At 44.3% G+C, this 13,633-nt stretch overlaps 1 protein-coding gene and 1 long non-coding RNA gene across 10 annotated transcripts in view; both read left to right on the top strand.

The window, feature by feature from the left end:
- The window catches only part of LOC135385561 (uncharacterized), a 390,670-nt gene that overhangs the window by 62,787 nt on the left and 314,250 nt on the right, over positions 1-13,633 (top strand). The gene's annotated exons all lie outside the window — the stretch shown is intronic.
- The window catches only part of LOC135385560 (glutamate-gated chloride channel-like), a 468,552-nt gene that overhangs the window by 285,318 nt on the left and 169,601 nt on the right, over positions 1-13,633 (top strand). The window lies entirely within an intron of this gene.

The raw sequence follows: 13,633 nt of genomic DNA, 5'->3' as shown, positions 1-13,633 counted from the left end.
AGATCTGCATTTCAGGTGCAACGTTACGGTAGCATACTCTGATCTCTATGTTCACTCGTAGTATACACCCTGTTATATCCTGCTCAGGGACAGGCCGTTATTTTTCACAGCCCAAAATGGAGACTTGGGGTTGCTGGACGACAAAACTCGCGTACAAGAAGCCTAGAAGTGCCAAAAGGACGACTTCAAACACGACTGAATAAATGCAATAGCTGGGGAGGAGGAAATACTTCGTGCACTTGGGTTGTAGTTTTTTTTTTTTTAGTTTCGGTTTCGAATTGTTTGGCAACGCGGCTCGATCCGCTGTGTAAATCGTAGTTCTGATCTCTCACAACGCACATTACGTCTGAACGGCTTCGCGAACCGGTAACCGCCTAAATTTATTTCGGTTAAGTTCCGGTTTGGTCCAACGCGAGATAAAAAAATGTTTCGGTTCGGGTTCACTTCCGGTTCAGCGAAAAATACGGCTTTTAGCGGTTTCCGGTTCGGGTTCAGTTTCGGTTCCGATCCCTGTACAGTACACCAACTCGCACGTGCAAAAGGATCTGTAGTTATTATTCTCCATTTGAAGTGTCCACTTTGTTTAATACTAAATGACTATTTTTGACCTTATGTGCGCAACTGTGTCTGCGAAATAGTTGCATCACCAACATTACCCGTCCCTCTCTTGGAGATCCAGTCTTCAAAAGTTTCGCTCGGACGTTACATTGAAACGCTTTTTCACTGCATTAATGAATTAATGACACACGTAAGACGCTCACAAGATTGTTCAGACACGAACGCACGTCGAGTTGTGCAAATGGCTGAAGCTAATGAATCTCGCAATGGGAGAACCAAAAAGGGGAGGGGACATTTAAGCGATTGCCTCCCCTTTTCTCATTCGACAGAAGGAATAATTGAGGCACGTTGTGGCATGACTTATCGCTGGGGACCCCCCATTTGGAGACGGAGGCCTACCACCGAGCGCTCCGTAAAAATATGAACGCCGAGGTTGGAAGTCGCGCACGACCACACGAGAACGAGGGGCCCGCTCGGCGTTTCCTGCTCGCTTTGTTTCTTTGACGCCTTCATTTCTCTCCAGCGGACTCATCTCAATTTTGGCTGGGCCGCTTCCTTTGTGTCGTTTAATGGGACATATTGTAACGCGTCGATGCTCACAGGAGGTCTTGAGGGAGACGGGGATGGTAAGTTGTACGGAGTAATCGGGTGTAAGGAGGGGAAGTTCCTAATGGGGGGGGGGGGGAGGGGAAGTTTTCATTAGGCGTGTTATGAATTAAAAAAGCGCAAAAGTTAATGATACAACAAGGTGTTGTTAAAGAAAGAAAACAAATGATTATCGGTGTGTGCAGCCAACACTGAAGCGGGCGTTGCTGCAATGGAATGAAGCGATATCTACGTCGGTGCTTCATAGTCCTCCTTACAGGGCAGCTTGTAGTGTATAATTCACGCTTATGAAGTTATAATAACGTGGCAGCACCATGCTGTACTGTCCTCGATGGCTCTTCCTTTTGTGTTTCTGCAAGCAGTCTGTCGTATTTCGAATAAGTCTTCCCCCTCAGCGACTTGGAGGGTCCTCACGAACCAATCGTTACTCTGTTGCATCCATTCCGGTCGATTCCGAAACTGTAGCGCCGTTTTACTCCTCGCCGAATGACGCCGAAATTCCGACGCGAATTAGTTGAGTAGTTTCTGCGCAATTTGATTGTAGCGCATTGCAAGAGCAGACGCCCGGATGTTGAGAGTCGTGTCGGGTTTTCCTCTCTGGAAATCGACAGAAAACGTCACACAGACAAGTCCACTCAGGAAGCACCCTTTGGCGACCAGCGGGCGTCTGCAGGTCGCGGAGAGTCTGGGATATGTCATGGAATGCCACTTTCGAGTTAGCGCCGGGTGTGTTCTTACAGCCAGGAACGTAACACGTGTTCTCACGCGACATGGTCGTATCAGAAATCATAAGCGAAAGGCGGAGTTTTTGCTGCGGAATTTTCAGTCAGTATATTGCGGTGCAAACGCGAAGCAAAGCGAGCTCGGAGGCAATCCCATTCGAGCTCCCATTCGTGCGCACGGCCTTCGTCATCACGATGTTACTCCTCCTGAGACATCCTTAGCTGCAGAGCTAAGCTGTTCCCGGAAATAACTTTAGGCCAAGTAGACTGTGAGGTGGTGCCAAAACGTACCGTATATCGGTCGCGTACACATGTTTCCGAGCGCGATAGTCCCTTTAAGAAACACCCATGGCCAATCTCAACCCACCAATTATACTCCTGGGTTGTGCCATCAATACAACTAATGTCCGGCCATTCTACTTATTTCCAAAGTTATCCGTGGCACGCACCCGGCGGCACGCACGCATGTAGCACGCAAATGTGGACGGAGGGTTGGGGTACAATGAGACAATCTGTATTTTTGAATTTCTTGTTCTGTGTTTATTTTAGTCCGGCTACGTAAATTCTGCATTTACAGGTCTGAAGCTCTAGACCCCCAGAGAATGTGCCTATGGCTAGTTTATTTTGAAAACACAATAATATAAATTTCATATTCAATTGCAAATTTTCTGTCTCATCTTTCCCCCACCATACCCTATATTTAGCACTTTTATTTCAGCAATCGAATTTCAAAGATTTCTACGCAAAGCAAGCTACGGTCTCCAGAGAGCCCCAAACCCTGAGGCGGATCTCGCGCCATCTATGAGAACGCAAGCAACTAGACGATACATCAGACGGGATAGTGCATTTCTCGCGAGTACACTAAGCATTTCGTTGCGAAGCTACATGGTTTGTGTATTCCGGAACTCGTCAACGCAAACCCACACCTTCGTTTAAATCACTTGTATGCGAGGTTTTGCAAACAGCAGCGATACAGCGGACAGGCGACACAAAGTCACGGAGAGAGAGAAAGGCCAACAGATGGCACAATCACCTCGCAAGAAGGACGGAACTCGGGCGTTACAAACCGTTAACAGTTTAAACCGAACTTCTCAAGAATTGTTGTTGATCTTCAAAAAAAGTCTAATGGTAATTAGTACCCTGTCTAAATGCGTTGTACTTCAATATCATGTGAATTCGTCCGCCTATACCATCTTTCAGTGTCTTAGAGTGTTCAAAATTAATTGAGTACGATAAGTATGAAGGCGTAAGAGGTGACAACTTGTGTGGTGTGGTGACAGCCAAGTATTGTAGCTTGGTACCTTCACTTTGCAGTCCCTTTAATATAGAAGAAAAAATCGGCTTTGGAAACTCGACATGGTTTATTTTTCAAGAGTGGTTTTTCGCGTTGCTTCCAGTGATATGCTTGTGGAGGTCTTTCGTAGAGGTCCTACCAGTTATCAGTAATTTGCCAGTCCACCTCAAACCTAACGTCCGGTCCATCCATGGAAAGCAAGGCGTAAAGCCATACGACGGATGATAGCCTGACTTCTGCGGCAAGTCGCTATACACCCCCGTCCGTAAGCTCTTCGAGGAACTGAGCCTACACTTCCAATCTCCCCCCCCCCCCACCCGCCTACAACAGAAAGAAAAAAAACTCTTCTTTGTGTTGTTGTTCACGTGCACGCCCCTATACAAGGGGTTAGACGACGCCGACATCCCCAAAAGCGGATAGCAATGCACGGAACTCTGGCGAGCGTGTCAGAAACGTCAACAATCGAAGCCGGCACCGCGCAAACAAGAAATGTGCTTTGAAGCATGCTCATGCAACACGACGGAGACTAGAAGAGAGGACATACGTGGACAGACGATTTAAAATTGTACGATACGAGTACGTAATAGTGCGTACGATTTTCTCAGGTATAAAAAAACGACCCACAAAGGTATGGAGAGCTGTTAAAAACCTAGCATTTAACAGCAATACGGATACGCTGCCGACTGAGATGACTATTGATTCAGAATCATACAGTGGTACTTACCTAGCTGACAAGATTAACAACTATTTCATCAATGTGGCAGCAAAAAACGTTAATGCGCAATCCCCCACCGCACTCCTATAATCCGTTGTCCCATGGCACATTATCTGCGAATTCCATCTATCCATTCGCAACAACAATTCCAGAAGTAGAGCGCATACTGCACACGCTTGATAATGTATCATCTCCTGGTAGCGACGGGCTGAAGGCAATTCCGATTAAGTACATAATGCCACTGATGCGGATAAATTATGCGCATTTGTAACTCTGTCTTGGTGTCGAGCGTTTTTCCGGATGCCGCAAAAGTAGCTAAAGTGTCTAGAATTAGTCAAGGTGGGTACGTAAACAACTTGAGCAATTACCGACCATCTCATTACTTCCTATGTTTTCTAAACTAATTAGAAAAGTGATTCATACAAGGCTTTATGCATATCTTACTAAGCATAATATCATTTCTGAATCACAGTTTGGGATACCAAAAAGGCAAGTACGGACAAAATTGTACGGAACTAGAAATCAACTTGACACGGTAGGGATAATTTTAGATTTTAGGAAAGCCTTTGACTCGGTACAACATAATATATTACTTAATAAGTGCGCGCATTATGGAATACGTGGCAAAGCTCATGAGTTAATAAAAAGCTATCTGTCGTCACGCGTTTATTATTTAAAAATACATGACACTGAATCTGAGAAAAGGGCATATCAAGTGCGGTGCGGTGTCCTTCAGGGTTCGATCCTCGGATCTCTTCTATTCGTTTTTGTACATTAAACGACATAACAGACACTCAAAGAACCCCTGACATCATTTGATACGCGATGATACGAACATCTTTTTCGCACACAGCTTACTGGCACAGCTCTCCATAACGATCCATTGTTTATTTAAAACATCTTTAACAATGGTTATTCTCGAATAAAATTTGCAGTAAACATACAGAATATTAAATTTGTCATTTTTAGGCGATTAACAAACCATTAAGCTACTCATTATCTTTATACATTAATACAGCACAACTGAACAAGTTAGTGAGATCAATTTTTTGGGGAGTATGGTTTCAAGAAAACTTGCTATGGAATGTTCATGTGAACAATCTTGCCCAACAGTTGTCAAAGTCTATAGTCCACCATATCGTATAAGACAAATTAGAGATTCGGAACTCCGGCGCTTCGAACGAATTGTGGAAGACAGGCATGTCGTACTTAATTCCGCATTTCCTAAAACAAATTCGGAGATCTCATCAACTTAGAGCTATCCCCTGAAAAGAAATCTAAAAACATATCTTATTTCCAGCAATGTTTCCTCATTTTGAATGCAATCACCAACGAGATGAGTTTCTAGCACAGAAAAACGTGTTAGTTGTAAGTGACTAAATTCTGGTTTAAGCGTTATCACATTAACTAACTTATTTAGTATTGTATATGATTCTGTAAAATTGTGCTACTAAGAATTGCTTCTTTTTACCTATGCACACTGTATATACCATTTTTGTGTACCTATGTGTTATGTGGTAACAGGCCGCTACGACTGCTGATGGTTCAGGTACAACGTCAGGCTTTGCCTTCTGTACATGATGATATTTCTGTACGAAATGAAATCAATGAAATGACAATGAAAAAATGAAATCATATGCGCGTACTGTTAGGGCTAAGGACAAAGAATTGTCATTCAAAACAAGTGCAAGAAATGAACAAGTCGTTATTGCTCGATAAATCGCGTACATACAAGCCAGCTGGTTTAAGGAACTCCATAGCCTGAGCGCGTGCAAAGACATGGGGTTGGTTTGCAAAATTCTCTTCAAGTACCGAAATCCCGGGTATTTTTCCTGAAAAATCTCCGGAATTTCTGAACGTGAAAGAACAGCCGGGATCCAACACTAGTCGCTAATGAGCTATGTTTTTCTAACCTCAGTTAGGGGCTCCCGGTGACCATCGACAACGACTGCTCAGTAATAGGTCGTCTCTTTTTTTAGTCCAGCCCGGAATGGGTATACATTTTATGTAGAGCAAAAGTTAATTATTTATCATTCGTTATCACTTATATATTATATACATTCATTATTTTTCTTTTAATCGGTTGATCATTCGTTCGCATAAATGATTGTTAAGGAGAAAAGCTCAAGGAAGTTTATTTTCGTGGATATCGCAGCACGCCGCGTTGCTCAAATCCATGATGAAGGAAATGCTGCAGGTTGTAAATGTTTTAGTGAATCTTCCTTTTTCCGGCGCACGTCAAAAGAACCCAGGTTGTCGAAATTATCCGCAGTCTTACACTGCAGCACCTGCAACGTGTCGCCACACTATAGGGAGATAAACCTTACCTGTAACATCGCGGCGCCACCATTATTATTGAATCTTTCCTTTCTCAGTTGTTCAGTCTCTCCTATTTTCGTGCGGTCGTACGTTACCTCACTAACAGCAACGTTTGGTGATAATGAGTGGGACGTCTCACTGAAATAGGCGATACTCTACCCCATTCATCGTGGTGGTCTCATGAAGGACATAATGACGAGCTTCGTAGTGAGGACCAAAGCCCTACAGTGTCTAGAAAGGTGAACAGTGTTTTTTACGGCATAGCATTGGTCAGTTGGATTTGACCATGTACCAAGTAATTTCGCCGTAATTACTTCACGAATTTTACATGGAACTCCAGTATCTGCTGGCTCATTGAGATAACCATGTGGCCAAATCGCCACGAACTCTGTTATCGTCGTTGGATCACAAACACTCCAGCTCGTGCTTCCTCGTTATACCGCTGCGGTATCGCATCAGTATCAGCTCACGCATCTGCATGCTGATGATCACTCGTGCTTTGCAGAGCTGATCAAGCAAAAGGGTACTTCCCGTTCAAACAGTCATGCATTTCATTAAGCTGACACTATTAGCTCATGGTAAGTGTCGAGTGCAAAGTTGCCGACGCTTGCGCAACATTATAACATTGTATGAAGTGAATTGCCTCAGGACGAGAGCCGCCGATATTTCGAACAGGGACTTTCTTCTTCTGGGCATCCTCAACATTGGTACTGTTTTCTTAATGTGAGCGACAAGTTCCAGTCTGACTCTCAGGCGGCCACACTCGTTGCGGTGCCGTTGTAGCTTCTTCTTGTTTCCTCTCTCGCCACAACTGTTACGGACGGACTTACACTACTGTTGGAGTTTCTTCACCTATAAAGCTATCGCTCTCAAATATTGCTACTCAAAGTTAATTACCTGAGCAGCATTGCATATTTACATGCTTGTTCATTTTACAGGGACGACGAATCGTTAGTGTTCTAGAAGCAAATATTGTTTTTAGAAGTACGAAGGGCACTGAAGATACTTCTATGGTACACAACGGCGATACGCTGTCAATCGTCTAGAGCAGGGGCTTCAAACTGAAAAAGGGGCCCGCGGGCCGCATTAATTTTAGTCCACATCACGGAGGGCAAAGAGAAAGTAAATGACAGTAATTACCATAAAATGCTCCATATACCTTGCAATTAAAAATGTACACAAGACGAGGAGCCGGTAAAATGTTGTGGAGCTAGACCCCTAAGTGCAGAATTCATTGCTGAAAAACCCCAATTGATACACCAAGAGAAATAAACGGCCTCTCCAAATCGGGTACCGAAAATATGAAAAACGACTCGAGAAAAATACGTAGCCCTTCACAAACGGTTATGACGATGTTCAGGAGCACGGAAATTATATCTTACTTGCACACATTACATTGTTGCCTTCGCTGATGGCTTCAAATTGGAAATAGAAAAAATCAGAGAAAAAGAGCTAGCTGACATCATTGATAAGGCTTCAATGATAATTTCCGTGTTCGCTACTTTAATATGACTAATGAAAAGATAAATGCAATGACGTTTGCACACAACTGTTTCTTCCTTATTTTTTAGTGTGTCACTATTTAACTTATGGTGAGAATGTAGAGTCCTTCACATTACTTACGGCGATAGTTTACCCAATGTGCACGCGAATTTCACATTGCTGTGTCCGTAATTTGTTGAGGTTAATGAGCCACAAGAAGCACTTACATGAAGAAGCACTTACAGGTAACATGAACAGAGTCAGCACTACGACGGGCAAGGGAAAAAAACAATGCAATAAAGATCAGGTTTTATTGCTAATTCGTAATTCAACATGTGGACAGGACAACTTCCTTCTATTTGGTGATCAAGGATCCTCGTGCCACAGACCTAGGTCATCGCAAGCCACATGCGGCCCGTGCGCCGCGTGTTCGATACCCCTGGTCTAGAGCCCACACAGAACATTTTAACTATAACAACTGAGGGGTTCCAATGCTTAGAGCACGGATGGAAACTACAGTTCTCAGTATTTCTGTGTCAACGCCCGCATATAACACACCTCCTATTGGCCGAAAACATTTATTTAAGAAGACTTCGAATTCTTTATCGCTTATTCATCCCTGAAAAAGCATAATTCCTCGAGCTCATAATGCTTTTCGTTCCATTTATCATTTTACCAATAAACATCTCCAGCTATACGGGGTGTATACGGACGTTAACATTGTTTGTACCCGTACGTTTACCAAACCTAGAACGTTACAATTTCCGGCAAGGTAAATACCCTCTGTTTACCCAAGGGTTCGCCGTCTATCTACTGTTCTATTGACTTTTTCCGGCGATGTTCAAATCAATGCAATATGTGAGAGTACCAAACGCGAGACCCCGTGCAGCACCCGTTCCTCATTTTGAATGCAGTTGGGGTTACGCGGGACTGGGCAAAATTTTTATTCAGTCGAGTGTTCAAGCAGAGGATCGATCACTCACTCTGTGCCGATTCCTCCTCGGACATTGCTTGTGTCACCAAAATCGGTAGCAGAAAAACGCCCACTCGGTAGGAGGAAGGTTGGTTAATTTGCTGTATAAGTAGCGCAATATGAAGACTGCGTGCGTAAGGTTGAACCGGACGGTTAATTCGATTTTGATTCTGCTAAGCAACGACAACTACGTCAACTTTATCGCGATGAAGATGATCGAAGTGTTTCGTCGCCACAGGCGATATTGTATAGAGCTCACCATAATTGTAACCCATTGCGCCGGGTAATTTTTTGAAAATGTAAGGTGAGCTTCACGGTGAGAACCGAAGCACTACACTGTCTAGGAAGATTTGTAATTGGGCTTGTAGGGCTTGAGGGCGTTGGTGGGCAGGATTTGGTCATAGGCCAAGTAATTATGCTATAGTGAGAGGGGGAGAAGCTAGATGATTTAGAGACACTGATCCTGGAAGATGAGTATTGCATATAATGGAGAAGGATGTATTCCAGATCTTCCAAGTCACCACAGTGACGACAACTTGGAGGGTCGACTTGTAGCAAGCGGTTACACTAGGTCAAACGCATCACATGCTAGGACAAAACGAGCACCTCGTGCTTAATGCATACATCAGTCCATACGACACACTGGTAAGTAAATCTGGATGCATTATTCAGTCGGCTTGTAGCTGAAACAAAAAATGAGATGATGACACATCCCCCTTATCCGGTATTCCTCCGGGCATGACAAACACTAGGGCATCGGAGTGTGCCCATGAATTATTACATGCGTTTCTCTTTCATAATAAATCGCACCCGAACCGTTTAACGGTACATTGCCTTCCCTGTAGGTAATTACTCCGCGTTTCCGGCACTCGTTATGTTGGTGATGTGTCGGACCACATGACTGTGTGAATCGTACGATTGGCTTCGTGAGCAAATAATACGTGCCCAAGATGCTCAAGACAGTACGCAATCGAGTCGCGCACGTAGGTTGCTGTCTCAGACAACTTTTTGTGCCACCCAGGCGACGTATACCTCGATCAAGCTTGGTGTAAACTTGGTAATTTTGACGGCCCGCCTCTAGACCTAGACCTGTTTCTGCGGAGCCATCGAGGAACAGACACACATCTTGTACAGGCACTTTCCTTCCCGGCGTTCAGTATATCTTCATGCTCAATAATTGTAGGATAATCTGCTGAACGTATCTTAGGCGATTCAGCTGAGTAGAAGAAAACAAGGTAGAAAGCTTGGGTGCGTTACATCACTCCAGGTTCACGAAAAGCGTAGTATTGTGAACTTTCGACGCAATGCGTAACCACAATAAAAAAAATGGGAGATCAAGTGCGTTATAGAGTGGTTAATTGGAACAACACATCATCGGAACTACGTGTAGTATAACATGGCAGTATGGTTTCCTCCCAATATATACATCCGTATACTTAAAAACAGGTATCCTCCCGTGACCGCTGTGTTTGCGGTATGTTTTCGTGCACATGTTTTTGTGAGGACATTTCGGAGGGTACATGTATGAATTTCGTGCTTTATTCCGCGCGCTCAGGACAGGGCATGCTTCTAGCCTTTTGTATATACGTCTGGAATATTACAATATCAGGGTTAAATTCGAGAGAGATATTGGGAACAGTTCTTATGCGAAGTTCTCGCAAAAATCGTGTTTGTCTCTCAGGTCGCATAGCATGTCGAGCAACTAATCAGGTTGACAACTTGTGACGTATTCTCGTGCGCTGGCCTTTCAACGTTTCTGCACGAGACACAGCGAAGTATATTTGCCTTCTTTATTACGTGTTTTAATACGGCTGTTTCGGGGATCACACTAGCAATATAGGACAGCTACCGCGGACGACATAAAGCGATAGAATGCACTGTAATGAACAGCAGATCTCAAATCTTACGATAAAAATGCTTAGAAAGACAGGAATAAAAGTGCTCAAGATAGGAGCGTTTCCAGTTGAATCACGTATATTTTGCGCATGTATCTTACATTTCCATATTTCATTCATACAGTGTCTTTGCCAGCAGTGTACGTCGTGTACCTAGGTCCATGAGCATGTGTTTTGCTAGAATTTGCCGCATGAGTTCACGCTGATATTTAGTACGTGTGTACAACCATACAACAGCGCTGTATTCACATATGAAGACGTGCGCATTAAGATGGAGTTCAAATACTACTGCAAAGACCCGCTCTATACTGCGTATGGCACGTACCTGAAGCGCATTACACTGTGTTTCCTAATCTTTCCCTCTCATTTATTTTTTTTGCCAACATCACATCTATGTTTCTTCTGTATTTCTATGCCCGTCCGGCGGTCCACATGTCCGACGAATCTTGGTACGTTACCTAAAGAAACATTACTCCCTTTCGTCAGTCTTTTTCTATACCCCTGGGGATGCATGTAGTCGCGGCGGCATCGACCTGCTCAGCGTCTTTTCATTTAACGAATGCACATGGAGGCGCAGGAAAATCAGCAAGACAAGAGATCGGACATTGGTTCTCTAAGTATCGATCCTTTAGGGCTTCCTAATGAAAATTAATCGTGAACCCAGGTCTTTCCTTCCCCTCTTGCCTCGATAATTAGGCGGTCTTAGCCCAGTTCTGTGCAAAAGCAACGTTATACTGAGTATGTGCCTTACCACCGAATACACTCTCTGGTTGCTCTCCCTTCTTAGCGGTACAAACAAGCTCCAGTCTAAATTTGCCTGAAAGCGTATCTTGCTGTTTTAGTCGCGTTGTTGCTCCTCCTCCTCCTCCTGCTTCGAAGATCGATTAGGTAATTTTTCTCCGCTCGTTTCTGCGTTGGGTTACGGAGAGGGCACGAAAACCTTATTGTGATGAAGGAAGTACGTGCCCTCCATCAATGCCGGGTTTTATTGAAGCCAATTCTATAGATCGCTATGTATACGCTGTATCGGTGCACTGAAGGCAGTGCAGTGAACCTGAAAGGGCGCCTCTTTTTTTGATTCCACAGGATGTGTATATATGCACCATCTTGTCGTGCTAGACTCTGGAAGGCTAAGAGGATCGACAAAAGGGTGCCGGAAGCTGGGCGAGTTTTCTTACCCGCACTGTGCGATAATTCAGCAGTGCCGTCACAGAAAGTCGCTATGAGCAGAGCCTCGTTATCCTAGACTGCGACTTGATAACCAAACGTCCCTCCTCTGCACAGGTTTAACCCTGCACGCGCATTTCGCGAAGATTTTCCAAGCGCCAATAGCACATCTTAAGAGTGTTGACGCACCTTGTGAATGGTCTTCAAAACTACAACGCTGTATGGCACATTACTTTCGCGTAGAATTTACGACTTTCCCATCATCTATGTGGCAGACGCGTAAGAAACTTAATGCAACGCTTTGGCGTATGGTTGAACTATTCAGATTAAGATGATCAATACAAGTGTTTAATTATCAAGTAACTAAGTTAGTTTTTGAACTAATCAAAGTTAGCTTACTATATCAAATTAAAGTTACCGTCGTAAATACCTCATTCACACAATTACCAGCACGAAAGCCCAAAACCACGCGGCACTTTCCTAGTGTAGAGAGCCTCCCTAAATTTTAAGTATTCACCGGCGAAGCAGTGGTGTATGGGAAGAGGCGCGCTTTAATTCATAGTTCGCATATTGCACCACGATATTCTTTAGGGCCGCCTTCGGAAAAACGGTACCAGGAAGAGTCAACGCAGCCCGTTGTCCATCGCACAGTTGCCTGAAATTCAGAATATTTACCGACGTTTTGAGTCCATATGACGGGGACATCCACATAGAGCGACGATTGCTGCTGCAAGGAGCGCATACTCGGTCCATTCTTCTACTCTCTCTGCCTCGGGTTCCACTCACTGCTAGTCAATTATCCTAAACGGCCTCGACGCTAGGCGCCGCCACCTCGCAAAGCATATTCACTGCGTCGCTTCAATTATCGCTTATCAACTCAATCTAAAGAAGAAACAGGGAAACAAAAATGAAGACAAAGTGAAAAGTAGGCAGGCGGCATAATGTCATATTCCCGCTTCCCCTGGGGCTTACGATTTCTGTTCGTGACTAGACGTGCTAGTGCGTGTAAGCGATTAAAAACAGCGAATACCGGAAGGACGACGAAACGACAAGATGCGAAAGACGGCTTTTGCGTTATGTAAGAAATTCAGTAAATGTCAATCGGTTTGGCGGCGTTTTGGGTATGCGAGAGAGTTCTAGACGCATGCCCGTATGTTATTCTATAGCTTACTTAGCTCTTATATTAAGCCTCGGTTACTCTAAACACAAATTCTACTTACGACACAGTTTTGTACCGTTTTGCACCGTCGAATCTGTGCTTCCTGCACCATGCTTCTGTTTCTTCTGCTACCATACGTGGAACACAGTTCCTTCTTGGACGAAACTGCGTCTTCCGAACGTGCTATATTTTGATGTACTCAGATGAGCCGTCTTGTCGTGCTGTCTTCAGCGTTCGCCCTGTGCTCAGTCTTGGTTACTATTGAGTTTGTCCACCACCTTGCCTGCATATATGCCGTTTTATGGAATACGTTCTGCCGCGTTTTTGAGACCCCGAAGGCGTGTGCCTTGGAAACAAAATGGCCCTGGATCAAGCCCCGTTCGGCACAGCTTTTCAGCACTGTGGTTATAAACGGTGAAGAAGCTGATTGACTGAGGTATTGGAAAAAAGAAAACAAAAGGCGGAGAACACACTGCTCTGCGTACGATACACTAGTCCTGATGCAATTCCAGGTCACGATTTAGATATGCTCAGTCTCACACTTAGGCATTCATGTATTACACCAGGCAACGATAGACGCTGGGGGAAAAATAAACGGGATAGTTTGAAATCCGTGCGTGAATTCAGCTGTTCGTGGACAACGACAAAGTAGCCAGCGGGGACACGTGCCACCAGAAGAACCTTTAGTTCTACAAACAACGTCCTGGAGTGAAGCCTCTGGTGGTGACGCTTCCCAGCACATC

This window comes from Ornithodoros turicata, chromosome 2 (genome assembly GCF_037126465.1).
Source record: "Ornithodoros turicata isolate Travis chromosome 2, ASM3712646v1, whole genome shotgun sequence".
NCBI lineage: Eukaryota > Metazoa > Arthropoda > Arachnida > Ixodida > Argasidae > Ornithodoros > Ornithodoros turicata.
This window is presented reverse-complemented; position numbering and strand designations above follow the sequence as displayed.